This window comes from Anabrus simplex, chromosome 6 (genome assembly GCF_040414725.1).
Source record: "Anabrus simplex isolate iqAnaSimp1 chromosome 6, ASM4041472v1, whole genome shotgun sequence".
NCBI classification, from domain to species: domain Eukaryota; kingdom Metazoa; phylum Arthropoda; class Insecta; order Orthoptera; family Tettigoniidae; genus Anabrus; species Anabrus simplex.
In genome coordinates, this window is record NC_090270.1 from 150117368 (window position 1) to 150132933 (window position 15566).

The following is a 15566-nucleotide window of genomic DNA, read 5'->3' on the forward strand; positions in this document are numbered from 1 at the left end:
TGGATCTTCAACTCCAAGATGGAATGGAAACTGAAGTAACCACCGTGGTGCCCATGGAGGAGGAGTAAGCTCAGGGTGGACCTCCTGAGTTGGCGCAGGTGTCATCATCATGTGATAGAGATGAGTACAAAATTCTAATATCTGGCATGCATAGAAGGGATGGGAATATTTGTTGTAAACTGACGCTATAAGAGACTAAAGATGTAGTTCTATTGAAATAGAGCGCCGGAATGGGCGCGTAATTATTAATCCTTAGTTTAGGAAACCGACAACAGGTCTGAGTAATTGAGTGTAAATAATTTAGGGAATAATACTCTAGCTTTGCATGGGATAGAGATTCATTCGATTATTTCTTTCTTGGAAGATTAGGCTTGTTTATTTGCGTCAGAAGACCAGGAATAATTAGTTTATGGGAGTGCAGTGAGAGTAGTTATTAGAGTATTCATTAATTTGATAAGTGTATGGTATGTGAAACGGTAAGTGCTATAGTACGTAAGGCACGCAGCTGCGAGATTCAACGGCCGGACTGACACCCACAACAAAAACTCCACCCTTTGAAATACTTAGATAGGGAGTGATAATTTTAAATTGATTCTGTGATTAAATATACCAGGAAGTGATCATAATAAGTGTGTTAAACATCGATTCGTGTGAAAATTAATTAATTAATGCATGTATTGCCGTGTGACGATAAAGTAGCCAGGTGCCGACCATCGATTAATTAGCAGTCAGTAATCAGATGTTAATTGGCGCGCGAGTGCTTAATTGTGTTGTAATTGCTGTATAGATTCCGCGCGATGACCATGTATAAGCAAGGTAGCGGGTAAGCTATGTAGAACGGCAATAATAATAATAATAATAATAATAATAATAATAATAATAATAATAATAATCAGGCAAAGATTACCATTATGATACGGGAGTCGTGTTGTAAAAAAAATGATATGATACTGGTGGGTAGATATGTGTTTAATTCAAAGTGATTTGCGCGAGTCTGGTAAGGCCGCAGGATATTGGAGATGTACTTCCGAGTGAAATGTTACGGTTCCCTTTGGAAAGGGAAGGTTGTGTGGGTGTTGACCCCATGAGGGTGGTCAACCGCCGTCTGGCCTTGGCCCAGTGTGTTTCTTTTTGTTTGAATGTCCCGTAAGCGAGGAAGGAGGGACTTGGCTGTGGAAAGGAAGATGGTTTCTTTCAACGGCAAAAATAATGTGATTTACCTAACACAGCAGAGCAGTGTATTAATTAACAAGCGACCCGCCGATAATGGTAATGTTTGCCAATGAATCGTTGTTAATTGTGCGAGTATAATTAGATAGGGATTACAGGACCCTGCCTTCATCGCAAGAGGTTGTCAGTTCGATGCTCAACGTAGGCATTGGAGGCCTACAACGTCAGAAGAAAGATCAAGTGCCTTTTATGTATTTTTCTTGCATATGATGTACCATTTATGTGTTTTTTTATGTCATATGTGGTTGTACATAAGGTCAGTGGTGGTTCTGTCCATCAGCTTGGCGACGTCCAGGATAGCGAGGGTCGGGTTCGAACCCAGATGTTGTATCATATGTGTGTATTTTATTTCACGTCATTTCATTGGGAAATCTAGGTCTTTATTAGAATAGGGATTGCTCAGATGTGTTGTCGGACGCATGTTAGATTATGTGTTAGCGATAATATAGCTTCAGTGTTATGATAAAATTACCATTCGCTTTATGTCACGATACATTGCTTCGCGATAAACGTACTCGTTTCTATCACGTATAACGGACAGACGTCCGCCAAACAAACTACAACAAACATTTGTAAATTTTAATGTAATTCATTAGGGTTATTTCATGCGTCATTTCCCATTATCATTAAGGTTCAATAAACCGGTTTGCGAGTTATATATTTTTAATTCGAATGTGTTCTCATTTTAGCTATATGCCCCGCTTCTCCTCCCTTGTACGCCTTTAAGTTGACTGTAGTTCAGCGCCTATTTATTTCATACTTCTTGACCCGTCAGCGACCCTGTAGATTCCACGCCGGTGCCATATAGAGAGGGGGCGGGTGCAGTATGATATCCTGTATCCTATCAGTTTTCGGGCAAGATTTAGCCCTGCTTTACGATCGGATACCCTTCCTGACGCCAACCTCATGAAGAGAAATTTAGTCACCATTTCTAGTTTCTATGGTGGTTCGTACTGGGGGATGTTTTTCGACGAATACAAACCCAAAGGTCCCGAGTCAGAGGAAGTGATCCGAATTAGTTAGAATCCCGGCCCTACCGGAAATCGAATGTGGGACCCTCTAAAGGCCTTGTTGCTGACGATTCAGCCAGGAAACTGGACAGTTTTCGTTCAGGTTTGGCTGAGTAAATTTGAATGTTAAATGTTGGGCGAGTAATTTGTTCTTCTCCGAGTGAGTTGGTTACGTTGTTCGAGGCGTGTGGCTATGAGCTTGCATTCGGGAGACGGTTGGATCGAATCCTACTGTCGGCAGCGCTACAGATGCGTTTCGGTAGTCTCCCGTTTTCACACCAAAGTATATCTTAATTAAGGTCAAGGATATTTTCTTCCCTCCCCTATGCCTGTCCTATCCCATCTTCGCCATAAGACCTATTTTTGAGTCAGTATGACGTAAAGTAATAGCCAAAAATAAACTAGTCGTTTGCCTGTAAATAGCAACGCAAAATTCGTAGTCATATTGGATGAGATAAAACATTCGATACAGGAAGGTGGAAGATCGGAAACATGTAATGCAGCTAATTGGTAGACGTACAAATATGGCAAGGATAGGCTCATATACTCCAGTAGCGACAATTCAAATGGAGCAGGCTGGTCTGAGTTGCTCCGGTACGTAAAAAGTTGGATTTCTGAGTCCAAGTTGGCAAGTTCGATCACAGTTCAGTCCAGTGGTATTTGAAGATGCTTATTTACTGTAGCCTCGTGTCGACAGTACCTATGAAACGCTCACGAGACAGAACCTGGCATATCAGCGATTCCAAAACCATAAAGTGGTTACAGTGGGATACAAGTAATAGTAGGTATTTATTGTTATTAAATGTAACTAACAACACTCAAAATGTCATTAACAGTTCAGACGGGGAACATGCAATAAACGCTATGATTCTAATCTTATCTACTTTTCTTTTTCTAGTGTCAATAGGATCTGTTCCATTGGAGATCATAAACTTCGTGTTAGAGGACCACCTTCTGATCATTGTTTGAATTTCAACATAAGTTACATTTTGAGCCCCTGTCTGATTCTACTGTATACCGTAAAACAGTGCATAAATAGCCCATATTGTTTCGGACATAACCGCAATGGCAGTTGTCATTTACTAGTGTACCGTTTACTATATAGGCCTACGTCTGTAAATTTATAGTGAGACTTAAAATGCTCAACGCTGTATCCTACGAAACGTTATTTGTTTGTTTCAAATAATAACATTCCTTAAGTTTTTGGACTATTCACACACATCGAAAAGTGGAGATAAGGAGGCACACATGCTACGAACTTATTTAATGGATTTTCTGGGTAGCAAGAATGCTATTTTGTAGTTCAATATATAAAAATGGATGCAATTTATGTCATGAAAACCTGTAATTGTTTCATTTTGATAACTTGAGTTTTGACAAGTCAAAAGTTTTTAAGATCGCATCTTTTCCTTATTACTAAAGAAAATTTGGATTTTAGTTCATGTATGATTCCCATGTCCGAATATATCTTTGATTCATATTACTGAAATTCATTGATAACCAATCAAATGCAATGAAGTTAGTATTACGGACGTAACTAATATTCACATTAGCATGCAGGCCTAGTACAATGTCTTCAGGATGTATCATATTTAACATCGTTCTATTAATGCTCATACCCATCTCGATAGCTGCAGTCGCTTATGTGCGGCCAGTGTCCAGTATTCGGGAGATAGTAGGTTCGAACTCCACTGTCGGCAGCCCTAAAAATGGTTTTCCATTTTCACACCAGGCAAATGCTTGGGCTGTACCTTAATTAAGGCCACGGCCGCTTCCTTCCCACTCCTAGCCCTTCCCTGTTCCATTTCACTGCACATGATGACCTTATGAAAGGTATCTCTCTTGGGCAACCTATGGGTAACATTTAATTAACTTTGGCGGGTAAATACCAAGTTTGAATGATCGTACGACATGAAGTGTAGAATGGACATTTCTCCACCGTTCAGAAATAACTCTGTCGCTGTTAAACATAAGATTTTGACGTCCAGATTCCTGGACCTCTGAACTGCAGAGGGATTAATAATAATAATCATAATAATAATAATAACAACAATAATAAATAATTTTTCAGTCTGTTTTACGTCGCACCGATCCAGATAGGTATTGTGACGATGGGATAAGCCTAAGACTTGAAAGAGGCCGTTGCTTTAGTTAATGTACTGCCCCAGCATCTGCCTGGTGTGAAAATGGGAGACCACGGAAAACCATCTTCAGGGCTGCCAACAGTAGGGTTCGAATCCACTATCTCCAAGATTCAAGATCACAGATGCGCGACCTTAACCGTGCGGCCAACTCGCCCGGTATAATAATAATGATGATGACAATGATAAAAAGTAATTCTGTCAGACATCCAGATCATCGGCTTTTGTGCATAGAATTTCGAATCTATATTTAATTACAATTACAATCCTTAATCTTAAACCATTTATATCTGTAAATTTCTTAGTAGGAAGGAACAGAAGTGTACGAACGAGAAAGACTTGCAGAAAAAGGGGTGTGTATCAGTCTTGTTTGCTGTTAAAACCTACTATTTTTCCATTTTTTTGAGAGGGGACGGGTCTTGCACTGTTTAACTCTCGTGTTTATCAGTGGATTTCATTTCAAATTAGGTTCTTCTGTCTTACTTGCGAACAAACTTTATGACAGCCCACAGTGTAGTTAGCTTCAAGCTCTGACTCACAAGAAGCATGCACAGACGACGTTATGTTGGACCGGGTAACATCACTCATTGCCGCTCTGCTGGCAGTCTGACCAGAAAAACAGAAGGCACGGCTAGGCACAATATTTCACGTGGTGACCAGAACACAGAGACGGATAGCTGTTGCCAGAGCTATATACCGCACCAGCGTGTTACAGCCCGCAGGCTAACTTTTTATACACACACACACTCTATAAGTAACCACAACAATACTGCAAGCGATTTTACACTGAAAATTAATGTCTCGAAGAGAGATTTCATCGCGGAGTAACCGACAAGATGTCAAATAGTAAAATTCGTCCTCTTTTACAACGTGACCATAGAATTATAGTTGTAAAATGCTGTCGCTCCAAATCTATACCTCCTGAAAACACGAAGAAATTACGATGAGAGCAAGGCGTGTCACGAAACATTTAGTAACAGACAAACTACCTAGAATTCGATTCATGGTGTCGGTTACGACACAAAGTAAAAAGAGTGATCTTGTAGGAGAAGTGGATGCTTGTTAAAGAATCCGACACCGCAATGGATATCCACTCTGAGTTGAGGGACAGGATAAAAATGGCGTACGATATGGTAGCGATAATATCTGTATCGGATGAATGTCACCGATGCCACAGCGAGACTGAATCTTGACCTTTCTCATGACGTTGAAGTCTTCCACAATGTAAGGTACCATACAGCCCGCCACATATTAGACAAAAAACTGCAGGAACTTAGATAAGTCACTGAGGGACGGGGAGGTAATATTTTGACAAGAAAGCACAAGGAGGATAGACAACATCTTATTTCGAGATAGCTCTATGATAGACTATACAGCGTGATTCAGCCGCCCCTTCCAATAAAGTTTTATGCAACCCACATTCCGTCCTGAAAACATCTGCCCTGCCGGTATGCTTAGACAAACAACCGGATATCTTGGTATCACTGCCTTCGTGATGTACAGGCCGTACTGTAGCTCCGATGACGTCACGCAAAGAGGCGAAATGTTTCCTCCGTCCGATCCATGCAATGGAAAGACATGATAGGTCCGTACCTTGTAATTATGAAATATTCACACAAGGTGTATTAATATTACAGGTGTGATCAGGAACACCTGTAATCGCATCGTAACTCGCAAGTCAGGTCTATGTAATTTTAGGAGAAGTGGGTTTGAAAGTGCCATCTACGCGGTCAAAGCTTAAGTGTTTTTCTCGTTAATGTACCCAACAAATAATTATTATGCATTAATACAAATATGGTGACAATAAAAATATCATGATATAATAATAATAATAAGAAGAAGAAGAAGAAGAAGAATTTACCTCCATACCTCTAGATGGCCATAAATACAGTAGCTTTCTTGGTTTATTATTTACACTTCTGGAATTATCCTTCAAAGACTTTCTTGAGACCCTTTCTTCCATACAAATATTTCTATACATTTTTGTTTAAAAATAGCCCATGTTTTCCCAAATATTAATGCACTGACCAGAAAGATCTATTACTTACTTCCCATATTCACAGAAATTGCCGAGGAATTGTTTTTACTCGCATTAATTTTGGAGAGAAAAGGTAGCGCGTACTCAAAATTACTACCCCAAGAAATAACCATATGTAGGTTCGATTGGTCACTGTCCACTTTTATGCTTGTTCTTTGTCTATAAAAAAAACGCCCTGTTGTAAATCTGTTTAACGAGAAAGTCAAAAGCAGAACTCATCATCAGCTCTGGAAAGTGACTGAAACATACTCCTTTATTCTTCGTAACAGGTAGATTCTCGGTTGGGATTTTAGTTCTTCATAAAGGTATCCTGATCTCATACGAAGAAAATGAAAACATTATTGTATATTTACTAGCACAGTTGTATTTTCGCCATGGTATGCACAAGTTTTTAGCATTGTGGCAACTGCGGACTTTCACACATTGATTACATTTGCAACGCTTCATATTTCCACAAAAACGTGTTATACGATAACAATTAAATGAAAAAATATACGAGAAGTATTACGTCCCTTGAATTTATAATACTCACCAACAGCTGTTTATGTAAATCCTGAAGTGATACATTTAAAGAACATATATACAATATACTTAAATATAAATTTATGTCCTTCAACAGTCACAATTACCCAAAGAATACTCCCAATCCTTATGAATTACATTCACAAGTACAATTTGTAACATTCGCTTAGCTTGGCTCATTTGATCAGCCGATGGGCTTGGCGCGCTTTCTACAGTACAGCCTGCATATTACGAAGGCAGTGTTGGTATTTACCGCCTCACCATGACAGGACGCCGTTATACTCGTATTAAACACTGGAAGACATGCTTGTGACTTCTAGATCATATGAAATTGACATGCCGGCGAAACACTAAATAAATATTGTGATCTCAGTATGTTTAATACTTGCTATAAGCTGCCCAGTGTATCTTACGGAACAGTAGTGTAGTTGGTAAAGGCGTGGAGGAGCGGGCTTGCATGCCAGGTGGAAGGTTCAGCCCGGGGCGAAGATTACAAATTATTGAAATATTTGTTTAATACCGGTACGTACCACAAGCAATGTAAGTTCAATACCCACTCTCATTCAAATTGTGTGTGAATGAATGTGTTTATGGCCCTGGATGGCTGATTAGTTAGCAGGCCGGACAAATACAAACCGGAAATAACAGGAACACAACTACCCTGACAATGTTTTATCGCAGCAAAATGTTCGATGTGATGACTGTTTTGGTTTATGCACCTTCGAGCCCGGTGTCCAATAGATCGTCTTGCGCGCTGAAGAATTACAGGTGTAATTGCTCGTCAAGGGTCCATGATGAGTTGCTGGAGCTGGTCGGGCTTTTCCGGAGCTTGAGTGTAAACGACGTTCTTCGAATGTCCCCACAAGAATTCTGACGGCGTTAAATCCGATGATGTGGCGGGCCATCCATCCAGGGTCTATCCATTTCCCTGGCAGTTCCTCGTTCAGATGGTTATGAGCGGACGAAGTGGAATGTGGTGGAGCTCCATCCTGTTGCAGCCACATCGTTAAACGATCGTGCAAGGGCACATCCTTCAGTAACAGTGGGAGTTCCAGACGCAGAATGTGCAGGTAGCGTGTGCCCGTCCAGTTGCTCTCAAAGAAATAAGGGCCAATCACGTGATCCTCCAAGATTCCACACCAAACATTCACTTCGCATCGTACTTGATGGACCGCCTGTCGCACCCAGTGAGGATTGTCCGGACTGTAATAGTGAAGGTTGTGGCGATTGAAGTTCCCATTACTGTGGAGGCGCGATTCGTCCGAGAACAAGATATACGATACGAATGCTGCATCATTGTCCAGCCTGCCTAATAGCCACCGACAGAACTCCATTCGAGCTTCGAAATCCCGCCCATGGAGCTCTTGGTGTAGCTCAAGATGATATGGGTGAAATTTATGTTTATGCAGTATTCGCCAGACGGATGGCTGGCTGGTGTTAACCTGTCGTGCAATCGCCCTTGTACTGATATGTGGATTATTACGAGCTGCCTCCAGAACGGCCTCTTCTGTTTCACCCCATATAACGGGCCTTTCGCGGAGTGGTTTCTGGTGGGAAATTACGCCTGTTGTCCTTAGGCGTCTTTCAACACGGCAGAATATCGTAGCAGCCGGGTGTCGCCTGTCGGGATACCATTCCTGGTACAGACGTAGTGTCTCGCACGCGTTTTGTCTTGCTTCCCCATAATTGAGGAGCGTGTCAACGTATTCCTCTGTGGAAAACGCGCCGAATTACAGCAGAGATTACAGTACATTCAGGCCTTAACCAGCGGAGTATGCGCAGGGCACAAGATGAACGACACTGTCATTCTACTGTTTGAATGTGTCAAACGTGGGCCTGTGTTTGCGTATTCAAACTTCACACCGACGCAAAAATATTTGAACGATGCAGGATTCTAACCGCCGCTGGCACATTCCGTCGATTGCTGCGCGAACGTCTAACCACATGCGCTACGCTACACTGCTGAAAACGTGCTGATAGTACGACGAGAGCAGAGTACAATCGCCATCCGGTTCGGTGTTTAAGACATTAATTACTGCACTTTCACCTAGTTTTATGCATTGATTCCCCTCTTCGTTACACTCGATCACGAGGTACGTCACATGAACACAGTTACATAGTAAAATGACGTTGCTACATGATTTCAAGGCGTCATGTTTTGCGAATGGATGATATTACATTTCGCTAGAGTTCAGAATCGTGTGAAAAATGTGCTCACTGAACATTAGTACCCTACAGTGTCGCTTGCAGGGGAATAGAACCCCTATGACTGTGTGCACGTCACGTCGGCTGCAGTAAACGATATTGGAAGGGGCTGCTGAATCACGCTGTATATTATTACATTTGACCAGTGGTTTCATGTGAATGAGTTGAAACTTTGCCTGTGTGTTTCTGTAACCTTCACACAATCTTTACACACAATCTTTAACACGAGAATTTTCCCATTTTGTAACTAATCCCTAAGCTATGATTTTTTAAAGATATTGATGTTTTTAATATTTTGTGTGCCAAAAACTAGCATATTCGTTCTATATGTGGACACTTGTAAAATTATTTAAGAATTGCAATGTTAAAGTTATAACCTATATTCCACAAATCATGCAAGTTTCATTAGGCTATGAAAATGTTTTTCTTACGGGAAATGAGTTTTCAAGTTAATCAATGTATACTGCCTGCAATGCCAGATTCTTCACATTCCAGTAACCTCCTCTTCAGTGATTGGATTATTTTATTGGCTTAGTTCTCATATTCCTTCTCTCTCTTTTCGGCACCCCTTTTCCTTTCACTGTCGATTAGTATCATGGCTCGCACCATGTTGAATCCAAGAAGAAATCAAAGATTTTGGAGCACCTCACATTTAGTATTATTGCCCTCATTTATGTTGATATGGCATCAAGAACTCCACAGTGCAATGTTTTGTTGTTCATACACACCCTCTTTTATATCATGGTGCAAATTAGGTTCTTCACACTTTCACAGGGCTTTTGTGTGCGCCCACGCAAACTTTTCTCTAGAAGGGACTGCTGTGAAAAATTCCGTAATATTGGGTTAACCGTGTCTTTGTGTCTATCAAAGCATTTGGCAGAATGTGTTTGTGTTGATATTTATCCCCAATTACTTTACATCTATTGAAACTACACCAGGATCTGTCACCAACTGGACAGACTTGATGTATAGGATTAGTATCAGTCGATGTAGTATAAAAGAGCTACTTTGTTGTATTTTCTCCAATGCAATACCCATAATATGTTTTATTTATGTGCACGGTTTCGTCACTTAGTCTTCCCCTGTATTACCATCACTTAATATTTTCACTTTTTGCATTATGGCCTCGTTATTCTCCACAGCGACTGCATCTCCATAAGACTTCATTTCTTCCTTATAGCCCTTGGAATCACCATCTGCCAAAATAATTGACGTATCTAACATCATGAGCCGGGATGAGTGGCTGAGGCGGTTGATGCACTGGCCTTCTGACTCCAACTTAACAGGTTCGATTCTGGCTCAGTCTGGCGGTACTTGGAGGCCATAAACTACGTCAGCTTCGTATCGGTAGATTTATGTGCACGTAAAAGAACTCATGCGGGACTAAATTCCGGCACATGTATGTGTATGTTTTACCTAAGCCCGTAGGCGGGTTGGATCCTCAACAGCTCCGCCATTACCTGTCATAGATGGCCTAGGCATCACTGAAGAGGCGTTACTAGGGAAATACGGAGTGATACAGTTTCCCCTTGCTTTCCTCACCGACCCATCAGTGGTTATTTCATAATAATCTGCCAAGCCCACTTAAATGCATGCACCAACCGACCCAATGAGCAACATTTTCATACTATTCATAGAAAGGGCTGGCTGCATAAAGAATGGCATTAGTAGCATCACTCATACCTCAGTCACTTTCATTTTGTCAAAACCAACGGTAAAGTTGAGACATATCAATGAAAGTAACAAAATTGCCCTAGTCCATACCAGAAGGCATAGTGTACTGTAAACACTAGGTCCAGCCAGTAAATTATTATCTTACATAATGCAATGCAAGAATGCCCTCACAGAATCTGCAGTGTTTGGATCATGAGAAAAGAGTGGCAATTAGGAATGCTACGAACCGTACGGCATTGAAGAATCACGAAACATAAATTAAAGCTGAATGTCTACATTTTTTATCAGAGAACCAAAAAGTGTTTAGTTATTTTTGGCATAAAACTCCCTTCGGCTCCCCTTACGAATCAGCATCATCTTCAAATATGTAATATCTGTAGCACAGATGTTGTGATGTTTTAGTTTGTGATACATTATAAATGAAGTCTACACTTATTGTATGTAACGAAAACTCAGGATATTTCTCTGATGTATTTGTTGGCTGAGGACGACTTAATTTCCAGAATTCAAGTAACATTTCGTAAGAAACTATTTCTCAAACTTACCACATTACCATCTTATTATAAGGAGAAGTGCTGGCTGGTAGAAATAGAGTAAATCGAACAGACAATCAATGAACGCGACCCTATAATAGGAAGCTTCGCTATCTTTGTCGTGTTTTCGGGATCCCCAGCAGCGTGATAAAGAACATTCCCACTGTTGCCCTAGAGGAACCAAAACACCCTAAAACCCTTACATTCCTTAGAAATTTGCATAAATTCTACGGTGCCATTTTCTCCATAGTCTTGTCAGTCAGTCTAGTATGTACCTCCACTTACATATTTTTGGTAAGCTTTGCCTCGCAAGGACACCTTAAATAAAGAAAGCATGGAAATAAATATTGTGCCAGGGATACACTTTCCCCGTATTTTTAAAGTGCGCGCCTTCTCTAAGGCCATCTATGTTAACAAACTTGAACTTGTGAACTCCCAGAGACTTTCGTCTTCTTTAGTCAAATGTCTCTACCATCGATTTTCTTGCGCACCCTCTTGGAGTAGAAACCAACTATTTATAGAGTAATAATTATTTTTGGAGTTGGTAAACCTTTTTTCTGAGGACTTTTTTAATGTACTAAAATTCTCAACACTTCAGCTGGTTCCTCCTCGATTGTAATCCTACATATCAGATGCTAGTAAATATGTTCTCTAGCCAGTTAAATCCGGGGGTGTTTACAGGAATCCAGCCAATTAGCAAAGTGTTCTGGAAGATTCCTCTTACGGCACTATAAAAGCAGGACACTTTAGGGCCGTCTTGTCTGAATTTTTTTAGTGCTGAGGAGAGCCACTTGACGTGAGCCCTGGAGGCAGGGGCGAGATCTGCTCGAGGAAGATCCAGCGACACAAGGTTATGGCAGAATTGACCTTAGATATGCGATAGCTCCTGCGGATAGCTTGAGGGGAAGGTTTGAGCCATTTTTCTTTTAATGTAACTGGTGGATTCAACATAGATTTTTCGGCGAAGTCTGATGACTTCTTTTCTGTCTCCTAATGGGAAATATGTAATGTAAGGGAATGAAGAGAGCTGACCATCTGTCGTTTCCCAATCCATCTTGCATAGGGTGACTGAAGTTTTCAACCTTGAAATCGTGTAAATCTTTTCTTGGCTGTAATGTTTATCCTTTAGTCACCCACATGTAGTGTGGTATTAGCCTCTGTATCTTCGCTCCATAGGCTCATTTGGGCCTTTATGGATTTATATAAGAAAGTGCTGGTGTTTCGCCACCTTGCTTTTTGTTTATGGCCCGTTATGTGCAAGCTTTCACTTACATCATTAAGGCCATGTAGTATGGGCAAGCATGCCCTATTTATTATTTTCAGAGTGCAAATATTTCCTTGTGTTAGTTCCCTTTTGGAACAGTGATTATTATAACTATTGAGCAATGGATAAGCACACATCGGGGCAACTGTACATGGGCACTTTAATGTATGGTGGAGTTTTTATTGCGTCAAAAGGAAATGTTTGCCTCTGCGAGGCTAGACTATGGTATTTTGGAGCTCTGAATCCTTTTAAATGTAACTGCTAGGAGCAAACCTTGCTGTTGTATAATATTTATTTGTAACTGCCTGGAGATATAACGCTCCTCTGTGTGTAAATTAACAACTTGTTAACTATCTCAAGTTTTGTATCAGATTCTGGATTTGTAAATCGCAGACATTATTAGACCTGTCGAGCTAATTAACAACTTGTGCTACTGTTTCTTGTTCATTCATATTGTATATCTATCAATTTTAAACTAGAAAAACGAAACGGAAAGGAATAAAATTTCCTAATATGTTATATTAGAAGTTTCTCTACGTAATTCCTTGTCCAGCCATTCAATCCAGGCGATTCGTAATCCTCTGTGAGCTTTGAAAGTTCCATAACATATATATATATATATATATATATATATATATATATCCCTTGTACAGGCAACAAAAATACTCTTTCATGAACAAGTAAAACAGGACTTCGACAGTGATAACATACAACAACAGTAATATAAATTCAAATGTGATGAAATGACCATATGCATGACCCAATTTTGGAAGGAGGAGTGGTTGAAAGTGTGTAGAAGAGTCGACAAATTACCAACGTTCACCTGTTATATCCACAGTGAGCCTTTATTGAAGTGCTCATTTAACTAATCAGTTGATTATTCGAATGTACAGAGAATATTTCAATTTTATTAAATACTAGTAACTGGCAGGTAACGTCTACTTTCAGCAGTGCATGTCGTAATTTCTACAGGAAGCTTGGAGCCCAGGCTTGTTTGCTCGCCAGCTCAGTTTAGGGGATGGAATTTCGACACGACGTACACAAAGCATAGAAAGGAAACAATAGAACTCCAATGACCAGACAAGCGGAAAACATTTCCAAGGCCCGGCGAGAGGCTAGAGGAGCTGGAAATATACGTCTGAAGTAAGCGTAGGGTAAGCGATGTGTTGAACCAATGAAATGATAGCGCCACTGTCGTTTTGGCTAGCCATTGGTTATGTAAGGAATAGCCCCAATCGAGCATACAACAGCGTACGAGAGGAGGAATTAATAAAAGCGACTAGCGCGTGAACTATCTACTTATTCGGCGAGATTCCATGCAGGTATCATCATGAGGAGAAGTATTACTTTCGAGAGTGATTGTGTGGGGACTTGCAACTTTGTTAAGAGACTCTCAGACAGCATTCAAATATTCAAACTATGGGAGAATGGAATTTATCTTTCGGTTTCCAGAGGGAACGATTAGCCTCAGATAATCATGTTAAATGCATAATAGCCTGCCTCTGTAGACAGATTTTTAGAAGACATAAACTTCAACATTTTCAGTCCAGCATTAAAATGGGAAATATTTGATCTAGTTATGGGATTAGATAAGAGTACGTAATTATTCGCCGTCTGAATGGGAACTGGTTTCATGGTCAGGGAAAATTACCCCGGCTGTAGTATTCTAGTAACTGGTGGGTTAATCTTGAATCCGTTTCCTATACCGTGAAAGAGGGGATGTTTTAGACGACATCCAGAACCAGCGACGGGGACTAAGATATCATAATTCTACGACAGGATGGAGACCCCAGGACTGATCCAAATCATTTTTGAAGGCATCATCTTCGCTATAGTGGGTTAATACGATGGGAGCCAGCTGTTCCAATGATTGGCGGCAATAAGTCAACGAAATAGATGAGTAAAAAAATTTTCAATGTAATTCTGTAACTGTGCACATGTTTTAATGTTGCAAAAGGGGATAGGCTAGTTTTGATGTTTAATTTCCTTATATTTAGCATTCTGTTTGGAAAGGCTACGTCCTGTTAAAGTAAATCACAGGAAACTTGTAAATGTAAATATTATTGAAACGTATATGTGGACCGATTGCATGAGGTCTCAGGTTGCTTTCTCTCCATTTCATTCAGATTTTTAGATGAGTGGTTAACATTTTTCTTTTTACGAGTAAGTTTCTTGTTTTAGCTTCATATATTTTTGCTTTGTTTCGCTTTGATGTTTGAGACGCAATGTACCTCCCAGGGATTAATGATTACTGTAAATAAGGACTTAAATTAAAGTCAGGAAGGACTAGATTAAAGTATTAATGGGATATCAAAGCGGACGGAAACATGCCGTCACGTTTTCTGGGATTTGTTGCATGATGTGCGAATGAGAATTGTGAGAGGGTTGAGTTTGGATCCACAATTTTTGATAGCGTCATCTTCATGACTATTCGAATATAAAGATGAGTGTCAATTAGTGATTGATTCACGAGTTCCTCGAACGCAGTTTCGTATTCCAAGTTCCGAACATTAGGAGCAATTTTCTTTAAAATTTTTATTAATATTATTGATGCGATCTTCTTGAGTTGTAATGTTGAGATATTTCAGTAACTTTCAAATGTTCAGCCGTGATCGATTGTCCATGTGACTATTTCTTAGTTTCAAGTTATGGTATTAATACAGTTGGCCACTTTATCAATCAAGTTTAACTTTACGAGCGCGAGTGCTTTGATTTGTGATCTGCGCAGTCTTGTTTCTTTTCATGCGACTGTATGTTAGACGACGTCATTTATATTTGAATCAGTTTTTGGCAACTTTAGGACATGTGATATTTTCGTGATTGTTGAGTAAGAGGACACTTTCCTCATTTTTTAAAGGCCTGCATTTTCATGTTTGTGTGACTTGCTTCAGGTAGAATGTTGAGCAGTATGTGTAAAGGATTGGACCCTGTGTTTCTTTTGATATTTGC